A 13,191-nucleotide genomic window follows, 5' to 3' on the forward strand; every position below is an offset into this window, starting at 1 on the left:
AATAGTTATACATTAATACGAAAATACTTTTAATTTTTACTTAAATTACAAATATATTATTAGACATACAATTATTTTATACATAAAGTCAAATAACAAAAATATCAAAAACTCTCGGACACTTCCACTAATTAATAAAATATTATTACTTTTTAAATCTATTACAAAACTCCAAAATATCATATTAAATTAGAACGGATGGAGTAATATTTTTATTATTTATTTATTATATGCTCCCTCCGTCTCATATATATTCATTTATTTTTTGCACGGAGTTTGAAAAATATTAGTATTATATTGAAATAAAGTAGAAAAAAAGTAAAAGAACTAAATTAACCCTATTAGTATTGTATGATATAAATATAATGACATTTGTGTAATATATCGTAAATTGAAAGAATACTTGTAATGTTAAGTAAATAGAACAGTTACTAAAAAATGAAAATATATACTTTGTTATGAAACGAACTAAAATAAAAACATGAATAAATTGTTAAATCACGGATAAAGTATGCGCATAACGTAATCATTTCACATATATATATATATATAAAGTAAACAAACCAAAAGAATATACATTTTAATTTATACACATAATTATAATAAAATTCAAATATTATAAAAATAAAATAAATAAAAAAATTCATCCAATGATAATGGTGACAAATGCATAAGAAAGTTGTGAAAAAAGTGAGTATCATATACAAAAAGAGATTTGTTGATATTACAACACACAAAAATATACATACAAAGGAATGCATATATAGTTATAAAAAATTGGAAGATCCCGGGAGTTGAACTCCAAGAAGCTAATCTGCTAGCCACACAAATCGAGTAGGAGCTCAGCTCCTGGTAGCTTCCAAGAATCAATCTAGAAACCAGACAGCATCTTTTCTTTTTTCCATGAGAGGGAAAACACCAAACAACATCATCAAAGAAAATGAAAGAAGCCCAATAAAAATAAATAAAAAATATAACAATATATAAATACATATACTCATTTAGTTCCAAAATAATTATTTTATTTGTATTGGATACAAAATTTTAAAAAATATTAATATTATTGATAATTGATATAAAATATACTCCCTTCGTCCTATATCTATATATCTATTTATTTTTTGTACAGAGTTTTAAAAATATTAGTATTATATTAAGATAAAGTATAAATAAAGCTAAAACAACAAAATTAACTCTATTAGTATTGTATGTTATAAATGTAATGATATTTGTGTAATATATTGTGAATTAGAAGAGTATTTGTAATGTTAGGAAGACAGACAATTACTAAAAAATAAAATTGATATTTTGTTATGAAACGGACCAAAATAAAAAAAATAGATAGATTGTTAAAGGATGAAGAGAGTATAAAAGACTTTTTGTCATTATAAGTGTGTTAAGTAGAGACGAGAATTTAAAATAAGTATAATTAGTATATAATTAAGAATATATTACTAAAAATAATTATCCTATAATATAATAATTATAAACTAAGACTAAGATAACTAATTAGTTTAATTAAAAAATTTAAAAAAAATTAAATTAGAAAATTTAAAATGAGATTAGGTGTGTAATCATTTTTTAAAAAAGAAAGTGATATGAGATGTCGAATGAACAAAAACGACAACGTGAACATGGTAAATGAGATGGAAGAAATAATATTTATATAATAATAATGAAAAAAATATGATAAATTTATATTAATATGATTATATATGAAATAGAATGGACAAATATGGTAAAATATAACTTTTGTATTGGAACGAATAGAGTATTCATTTATTTTAGTAGGTTAGATAGTATACTTTCGTCTGTCATAATTACGTCAATTTTTTTTTTTAAATATTTACTAAATTTATGAACAATTATACCATTTTTTCATTTATTAAATTTATACACAAAATATTTGTAATAAATTTTTTTATTAATTTATAATTTTATTATATCTATTTTAATAAATAATAACAAATTTATCATTATTTTATGCATCTCTATTTTAGGGGTGTTTGGCAAATAGCTTTTTGAAAAGCTGTTTGACCAGTCCAAAAGCTAATTTAGGTGTTTGGTAAATTAGTTTTTTGGAATAGCTTTTTGCACCCAAAAAACTAATTTCTGAAAAGCTAACTAACCCAGCGTTTTGAAATAGTTTTTTCTGTAAAATTTTTTTTATTCCTTATATGCCCTTAAAAATTTATTATAAATTTTACACAAATAAATTTATTTTGATTATTTATTAATTATATTAGAATATTTTATTATATTATAGTTTTACTTTTATAAATTTAAAATAATTAATTTTTATATAAAAATTATTTAATTATAAAATATATAAATTTATTAAAATCAACATAAAATAAAAAATATAAATATTAATAATTTTTTTTTATTAAAATTACATTATATAAATTTTATACTAAAAATAAATTAAATTTATTGAAAATTATAAATATAATGAACTAATCGATAACTAATCTAATAAATATATACACGAAAAATTTATTATTTTATATTTTACATCATTTTCAATAAAAAAAACTATTTATATATTTTAATAAAAATATATTATTTTTTAAATCTAACTGTAATAAAAATAAATATTTTTATAAAACTTTTACAATTTTCAATAACTAATAACAAAAAATTTAAACATTCTAAACTAAAAAAAATATAATTGAATATATTAAAAACAAGAATAAAATAGAAATGTCCTCAATTGTCATTTTACGTATAAACAACTAATATCAAACAGTTATTTTACCAAACATTTTAATACAAACAGCTAATCGAATCAGCTAGTCAAACCAGCTAATTGAATCAGCTAACAGCTATCAGCTAATTGAATCAGCTAACAGCTAACAGCTATCAGCTAATTGCCAAACACGCAATAAATATCTACTCCCTCAATCTCACTTCTCATGTCCACCTTTCCATTTCCGTCCGTCTCACTTATTTTGTCACTTTCCTTTTTTGAAAAATAATTATACACTTTAATCTTATTTTTAAAAATTTAATTTTTAATTTTTAAAATTTAATTATACTAATAAATTATCTTAATCTTAATATATAATTATTTTTATTATACGATAATTATTTTCACTAATACATTTTTAACTATTTACTAATTATACCCCTCCTAAATTCCCGTGTCTACAGTAATGCGGTCAAATTATCGGGGACGGAAGGAGTACTATCTTTTTTATTTACCATATTATTTTATTAATTTGTTAATAAATTTCATATAATACCATCAAAATTTTATTTTGGATAAATTTTGTAACTCCGTTGTGTTTTAGTAAAAATATATAAAAATACATATATTTTATTTATTGCGTAAAATCTCTTTATGTTAATACAAAATTTGCATAAAACACCATATTTATCCAAAGCTACCTAAATTATACAAATTTTATATAAATAAAAAGTGTAAAATATTTAAAATAAGTTTTTGAATAAAATAAATAATAAATAATTGATTAAATCATTTATTTTTATAATTTTTATAAAAATCAAATAACAATTTGTCTCACACAAATTATAAAATGAAGGATTAATCAATTATTTATTTATTTATTTTATTTTAAAAAAATATTTAAAATATTTTACATTTTTTATTTGCGTAAAACTTGTGTAATTTAAATTTTTATTTAGAACAAAATATCAGTTTTGGATATGAAAGGTGTTTCATGCAAACGTTATATCAACACAAAGAGTTTTATGTAATAAATGAAACACGGACTGTTTTATGCATTTTTACTAAAATATAATGGGGTGTTATATAATTTACCTTTTTATTTTTACTCTATTTTATATTAAAATATTAGTACTTTTTTCATCCCATAATAAGGTAGTCATTTATCTTTTGCGTCATTGTACTTAATGTTAAAAATATCCTTGTATTTGTATAATTTTCTATACAAATGTCATTATATTAGTACTATAAGACACTAATAGAAATATTTTTGCAATTTTTCCTTGATTTGTAATACGTTTTGATATAATAATTAATATTCAAATATCAACGTGCAAAAAGTAAATGAATACTTAGTTATGAGACGGATGGAGTATTATTTTTAAATTTTTTTTTGACAAAATATTACTCCATCCATCCACAAACTAATATCATATTTTCTTATTTGGGACGTTCAACAACTATTGTCCTATTTCATTTTTTAAACACAAATTTTACATTTTTACTCTCCATTCATTTATTACTTTTAATCTCTACCATACAATTAAGGTCAAATTTGTCAATTCATAATAAAAAGACAATCACCTAAAAAAACTGTGCAAATATACTTTAGAATAATAAAAATTAGACGGAGGGAGTATGACATAATTAGTCCAATAGCAGAAAATATAAAATATACTTCATTCATCCATTTTCTAATGTCCTATTTGATATTTACACGTATTTTTAGACAATTAGAGTTTTTGTTATAAAACGACAAATTTGTCTTTAATCTTGTGTATAGAAAATGAAAGAGTAAATAAAGTAAGGGTAAAAAAGTAAATTTTGTGTATAAAAATAGAAAAAAGACAATAATCAGGGGCAGATGTACATGGGGGCAAGGGGGCTCCAGCCCCCCTCCCCCACCCCACTCCCTCGTAATTTTTATTTTTTTTATTTTATAATATACAATATAAAAAATAATAAATAAATTAAAAAATTACAAAAAATTGATAGAATATTTATGTGAATTTAAATTTTGAATAATAAAAAATTTTACATTATAATAATTTTTTGATAATATAAAAATAAATACGAACAAAAAAATAATAAATAATAATTAAAAAAAAAATCTTCAAAAATTTCTCAATCAAATATAACGGAAATGATATTTTTAACAATTTTTTTTTAATAAATTTTTTTATTATTTATCAATTTCATATAATACAAAATTCATCTTGTAATATGCAGTTGTCAATGTAGATTAATATTTTGTAAGATTTTCGAAATATGATATCTCCATTGATAAAATTATTGGATAAAAATAGATGATGATCGTTTCAAAATTTTAAAAATTAGCCCTTCCTTTCATCCTGGTCTGGTTCCGCCTCTGACAATAATTATTGGACATTCCAAATAGGAAAGTAGGACGTTAGTTTATGGACGGAGGGAATATTATTTGAACGGAATTTTTTAAAAAATAATAATAATAATAAATAGAGAAAGAGAGAAAAGATTCTTGTTACTCTTGTTCTCCACTTGTGCAATAATAATATTAAAAGAAATAAACATGTGGGTTTTTTCATCATTTTAGGTCTGGCCTTTTTAAGTGAAACAATCATATTTCTCCACAAACATTAAAGAAATGAAAAAGTTTCCTCTGTCTGCCCTGTCTTTGTCTTTGTGTTTGTTTTTGTTATTATTATTACCGTCTATATATTTGATATCCGAATTGAACCAAATAAATATCCAAAATCGTAAATTGTATTCAAATCGAAAATTTTAGTTAATCGAATTTTCGGTTAAAAAAAAAAATTTGCAAATAATTCGAACAGAATCGAAATTAAAAAATTATATTAAAAAATAATTTAAATTCTAATTAAATAAAAATATTTGCAAATATTTTAGATATCCGAACTGAAACCGAACTTAATATAATTATTAATATAAATTTTAAAAAATATAAATATATAAATGTATCCGAAGCAATTATAAAATCCCGAAATCGAACCGAATCGAACAAATATCAAATATGCAATATTTGTATTCGAACCGAATTTGCTCGATTAACCGAAAATTCGATTCGGTTCAGTTTGATTCAGCGGTTCGACGATTATAAAAAAAAATTGATACTTTGTTATGAGACTGACTAAAATTAAAAAATAGATAGCTTACTAAAAGACGAAGAAAGTAGTAATTATAATTATTTATTTATTTATATGAATAATATTATTTGTATTTTAAAAATATGAATTAATATATACTTTATTTGTTCAAATTTAAAGTACTTTTTTACTATTATTTTTGTATGTCTTATAGAAAAATATTAAAATTTTATTTTAGTAAAGTAAGTATACAATAATATCAAAATATTTTTAATTTTTTACTTAAATTACAGATATATTATTACACATAATTATTTTATATATAAAATTAAATAACAAAAATATTAAAATATTTTACATACTTACATTAATTAATAAAATATTATTAATTCTTAATTCATTACAAAATCAAGAAGGGTTACATTCAAGTAAGACCGAAGAAATATAATTGAAAAAATTTGAATATTCGTTTAAAAACTTTTAGAAATACATCTCGATAAAATATATATAATAAAATATTATTTTGTAAATAATAAAATTTTCTACTATAATATAAATAAATAAAATATTTTTTATTGAAAATAATAAAAATAAAATTTTTTTGAATGAATCGTAGGTATAAAATATTAAAAATTTAATTTAATTAATTTATATTTATTAAATATATTTAAAATGAATAAATTTACTAAAAATAAAAATAATTTATTTGTTCCGTCTAAAAATAAAAACATGTCATATGTCCTATCAATATTTATGCATAATAATTTTTTTTATCAATCAATAATTTTATTATCTTTATTTTAACACTTAATAATAATAAATAATAATAATAATAATAATAATAATAATAATAATAATAATAACAATATTTTTATTACTTTAGTTTTTATTTACTCCACTTGCATATTACAATTATACTCTTCTTTTCATTGAAAGTATATTTTTATAATTTTTGTTTATTTCACTAAAAGATATAAATTTTTTATTAAAAAAAATTGATACATTAATACTAAAATATAATTAATTTTTACATAAATTACGATTATATCATTACATATATATATAAACTACATGACAAAAATTTTAAAATCATCTTACACATTTTTACTAACCAATAAACTATTATTCGTTTTATCCTAATTAATTTGTCTCTTTTATTGGGGCAGAGAGTTTCAAGTATTACGTAATTAAAAAGTAATTAAGAATGTATTAATAAAAATAATTATATATTAAGATTAAAATAATTAAATAATTTAATTAAAATAAAAATATAAATTATAAATTTTAAAATACGATTAAAGTGTATAATTATAATTTCAAATAATTATAAATTATTTGATATATATATACCCGGTGCATGCTAATAAATATATTATATATATAATTAGTATGGTTGTTAAATTGCTAAAAATATATTTATTACTAAAATAATTGAGTTTGTTCGTCCAATCAATTTTTTTCTAATACTATTTCTAATAGATATAATATATATTCGCTATTCTCATAAAAAAAATCAATATTCAACGCAACATTATTTTTTATATTATCGATATAATTCTCTATATATCATAAAAAAATATTTCAAATTAAAATTTTAAGAAAAAATAGTAACAATAAAGTGTTTAATTATTAAAATTTTCTATTTAGATTTGTTATACATATTTTGCAACATTTTCAAAATATAAAAGAATTAATACACTTTATCTCACCGCACCACTTAAATAAAAAAAAAAAAAGTAAATATTTTTCTCTCTTGTCACATTATTTAATTTACACTTTATTCTACACATCTAAATTCGTGTGCCGAAATCCAAATATTACTTCTTATATGAGACAAATGAAAGTAGTATATCTTAATAATATATACTACTTCTTTCGTCCCTTAATCATTTATCAATTATTTCATTTTGGTCCGTCCCATATCAAAGTATCTATTTCCTTTTTAAGTAATTGTACTGTCTACATAACATTACAAATACCCTTCTAATTTACAATATATTACACAAATGCCATTACCTTTATATCATACAATGCTAATAGGATTAATTTAGTATTTTTACTTTTATTTCTACTTTATCTCAATATAATATTAATATTTTTAAAACTCCGTACAAAAAATAAATGGATATATAGATATGGGAGGGAGGGAGTATTATTTATAGATAATATATTTATTTATTTATTTACAATTCACATAAATTATTTTATAAAAAAGAACAAATAAAAAAAAAAAAAATTTGAATAAATCTCAAACATGTTAAAATTTAATTAAATTAATTTATATTTATTAATTATATATAAAAATGATAAATCTATTAAAAAAATATCAACTATTATACTATCTACTCTGTCCGTCATTGTACTTAATATTAAAAATATCCTTATATATGTATAATTTTTTCTATAAACGTCATACTTTTTATAAGATACTAATAGAAATATTTTTATTTTTTTTATTTATTTATACTATATTTTGAAATAATAATTAATATTCAAATATAAATATTTAAAAAATAAATATAAACTTTTAAAGTGGACGAAATGAAAATACAGGTGGGAGAGTATAAATATAAAACAAACACAAGCTATATTGAGTTGATGGCCCACATAAATAGTTTGTCAATTTATGAAAGAGACAGTGAAGGTGATGTTTGGGCTTTTTCTTTTTCTGCAAAAAGGAATTTTAGACAGCATATTCAATTTTATTTAATTAATTATATATATATATATAATATTTATTTATTTAATTAATCCCTTAAAATAATATTCATAGAATAAATGTGGTGCCCCTTTAATCATGTCTGAACATTCATTATTATTATTATTATTATTATTACTATTATGATTATTATTATTGCTCCATCCGATTCTATAACTATGTGTGCATTTGTTTTTTATACGAGATTTTAGAAATACGAGTATTATATTGGGATGTAGTAAAAATAATTAAAATAATATTATTAGTATTGTGTGATATAAAAATAATAATATTTGTGTAATATATTGTAAATTGTAAGGGTATTTGTAATGTTTGATCGATAGTATAATTACTAAAAAAAAAATAAATATTTTTTAATGAGACAGATTAAAATAGAAAAATGAATACTTTTGTTATGAGACGAAGAAAGTATTATTATTATTATTATTATTATATTCCCTTCATTTCACACTGGATGTCTTTGTTACTGTAGATAATTAAAAATACATTGATGAAAATAATTATTTTATAATACTATGAATTATTATAGATTAAAATTAATCTAATTAATTAATTTAATTAAAATTTAAAAAATTCAAAATAAGATGAAGACGTATAATCCTAAAAAAATAAAAATAAAAATAAAAATAAAAATAAAAGTGACAGAAGATTAAAAAACTGTGAAAAAAGTTATTTTAATTTGTAGCACGAATTGGTGGCTCCCTAATTAATTTTTAAATAAAAGATTAAAGTGACATTCCACAGTGTGTTTAATAAATTTGAAGTTATATTAATAATATTATATACATATTATATGTGCTTGTTCACTTGTGGTGTTTTACCGATTTATATTATTTTAAAAATATTATATTCCCTCCGTCCCACAGTAAGAGTGACGTTTGTTTTTTGCATGTAGATTTTTAAATATTAGTATTATATTGGATTGTAGTAAAAAAGACAAAAATACTCCTATTAGTACGGTGAAATATAAAAGTAATGACATTTGTGTAATATATTGTAAGTTGAAAGAGTATTTATTATATGAAGTATGTAGTACAATTACTAAATTAAAAAATAATAACCTTATTTTAGAACGGACAAAAATGAAAAATAGTAACCTTTAATGGAGACGGAGGGAGTATTAAATATTTTTAAAATATTACGTCCACCATTTCTAAAATATTACCCTCACTTTTTAGTTATTTCTTATATTATTAATTAATTAATTTTTTTTTTTCTTTCAAAAATATCAATTCCTAGATTTCATTTTCTCGTGAAAAATATTACTCATATAGTTATTAATTTCATCTAGAAAACCTTTTGAATAATAAAGATATTAAAATAAATACCCATAAAACCAAATATAATTATATAGAGTTTGGGTTAAGATCAGGTGCTGCTGAATTAAGTTTTATTATATTAATAATATAATTAAATTATATAAATTAATATTTTTTTTTTCTAAAGTATTGAATTTTTTAAATATATATATACACTCCCTCAGTCCCATAACAAAGTATTCATTTTTTTATTTTAGTCCGTCACATAACAAAGTATTCATTTTCTTTTTTAGTAACTGTACTATCTATCTAACATTACAAATACCTTTACAATTTTCAATATATTACACAAATGTCATTTTTATATCACACTATACTAATAAGGTCATTTCTACTTTATTCCTACTACATCTCAATATAATACTAATATTTTTAAAATTACGTGCAAAAAGCAAATAGATACCTAGTTATGAGACGAAAGAAGTATATATTTTCAGAAAACATCAATTTTAAATCACAATCAAACAAACCCTATAATCGGTTAATTTTGATTTAAGATTGATATTGAGATTGAGAATGCGATTGCTATTGAGATTTGATTTTAATTTTATTTTAAATAATGTTTTAACTTAATATACTGTGAGGAAATATATTACTCCCTCCGTCCACTTACAATATTTATATATTTCTATTTTGGGACGTCCAATTACAAAGTTAATATTTTATTAAATACCCTACTTTTTTTTTCCATAAATACCCTTACTTTACATCACACCATTACTTTTACACAAAAAAAGGAAGGGCAAAAATGTCATTACACTACTTTTAACTACTCACTATAATTAAAATACTATTATTTCTTAAACACCGCGCCAAAAGTAAATGTAAACTTTGTAAGTGGACGAAGAGAGTATATTTTAATTAAAAATCACATATATTTAATAATACTAATATGAATTTAAAACTCAAACTAAATACACTCATATAAGTAATGATACCAATGATTAACAAACACAATTTTTTTTTTTTTTTTTAAAAAAAGGTAAACAAAATAAGGGTTTTACTTTTTATATTAGATTTATGTTAAAATTAAAATAAACCATTTTTAGAAAATCACATTTGTTTGAAATGTGTTATATTTATCTTATATTACATTGATAAATTGAATAAAAAATTATATTACATTTTTCCACTCACAAAGTATACATATTTCTATTTTAATTGTCTAATAACAAAGTAATAATTTCAAAAATATTATGATTTTTTTATTTATTTTATAAAATACCAATACTCTACCATCATATAATTATTTCTATACCAAAAAAAACATGAATAAAATTGTTTGTAAATTATTTTTTAACTATCCATTGTAATTAAAATATTATTATATCTTAAATCCGATGCCAAAAATAAATGTATATTTTCAAATTGAATGAAGAAAATATAACTAATATTTTTAAATATGTAGAATGTATAACTTCTATAAAATATCAACATCGATCTTTTAGTGGAGATTGAAGTGACGGCAACGACGTGATAAAAATAGATATATAAACAATCATATCAACAAACACTAGATATAACAGATCATAATTAATGTATTTGAAAAAAAAATTTGACTTTGATACCATATTAGAATATGAAATTGAAATTATCTATTTTTAAAAACTTGTATATATTTATAGTAATATATAAATTATCTAAATAAGTTAAAAACCATACAAACATCTCAAATAAAACAAATATCATAAATATAATATATATTTTCTAATAAACTAGCACCCTTAAAAGGTTCGACATCTTCGATCATCTTATATATATATTATTCACACGCTACTTTTGACCTTCATCGTTGATATCAACCTTTGATCATTCATACAACTCCATGTCGTAACATTCATTTGTACGACTCAATGTCATTTAGGTGCTTATTTTTCCTCTTCTTTCTTAAGGATTAGCCTCTTCTTTTTTAACTTATTTCTTAATCGTTGATTCAATCGGTTGCCAATATTCACATTAATCTCAGTTGCGAAAAAATCAAACTCTTGCTCAGTGTAGGCATAATAGATTAAGGAAGATCCATAAATGAAGCAAACATAACGAGCAATGGTGTTGCTTTCAAATATTGGACCATTTTTATCTCGAGTCATTTTTTTGACACCCCATAGCAAATTTTTTGACTAATTATAACATTTTGTTTAGAATGTATTTTTTACCGTATCAAACTCATTAGGAATTATTTATTAATTTTTCAATAGTTAAATTAATTTTATGACAACTTCCAAATTTATTTATGTATCTATCGTATTAATATTATTAGATATTTTTAGTAACGTGTCTATGAGAGCGCCTAAACAATCTCCACTCTTTGTTTCCAAATAAATTAATCGGAATTTATTCTCACTTATTATTATTATAGATAATTATTTTAATTTGAAAAATATTTAAAGAGAAGAAAATGTTCCTATTTCTTAAAAACCTATAATAAAAAAAATAAAATAAATTCAATTGTTATGGTGAGTGATGCATAGTTAGTATCCTTTTTATACATGTCTCCTTAGACAAAGGATAGTTAATATACATTACATTTAGTGGCTACAATTGATTAAGGAAAAATGTTTTAGAATATCTACAATATTATACCAATTCTACATATTCTAGAAAATTCCATCAACTTATGATTGCATTTGTTTTAAATTTGGTATTGGCTCTTGATTTGAATATTATTTTGGATATGATTTTGTAAGCTAAATTGATCCATTTTTATAGTGAAATGTAATTTTTGCATAATAAAAAATCTGAAACCAAACTACAAATGTATGTGATTTATGAATGAATTTGGAATATTAAATTTATGAATCGAAATATAAAATTTGTAAATTAATTTTTTAGTCCCGTATCCGACCCCCTTTATCATTTTAGGATTTTAAGTAGACTATGTCTGAAATTTAGTCCCGTAAGTAAAATTTTTTCATTAAAATGGTCCTCCGGTGCCAGACTCGCCACGCTGGCCCGCCGTTGTTGACGTGGCGTTGACGCAGCTGACATGTCATCACCATGTAGATGTCACAAAGTCAGCGAAACGTGATTTTTTTTTTATTTTTTATTTTACAAAATATCTTGCTAAATTATTTTTTTAGTCTCGTATATGACCTTTTGTTATCATTTTTAGGACATTTAAAAATGGACTCTATCTGAAAATAATCCTGCAAGTAAATTTTTTTCGAAAAATGGTCATCTGACGTGACATCTACGTGGCGATGAGATGTCAGCCGCGTCAATAACGACAGCCAACATGGCGAGTCCGATACTGGATAACCATTTTAGCGAAAAAAATTTACTTATGAGATTATTTTCAGACATAATTCACTTAAAGTCTTGAAATGATAAAAAAAAAAAGGTCAAATACGAGAATAAAAAACAATTTACCAAATTTCAAAG

The sequence above is a fragment of the Andrographis paniculata genome, unplaced genomic scaffold (assembly GCF_009805555.1).
Source record: "Andrographis paniculata isolate CXL003 unplaced genomic scaffold, ASM980555v1 Contig56END, whole genome shotgun sequence".
NCBI classification, from domain to species: Eukaryota; Viridiplantae; Streptophyta; class Magnoliopsida; order Lamiales; family Acanthaceae; genus Andrographis; species Andrographis paniculata.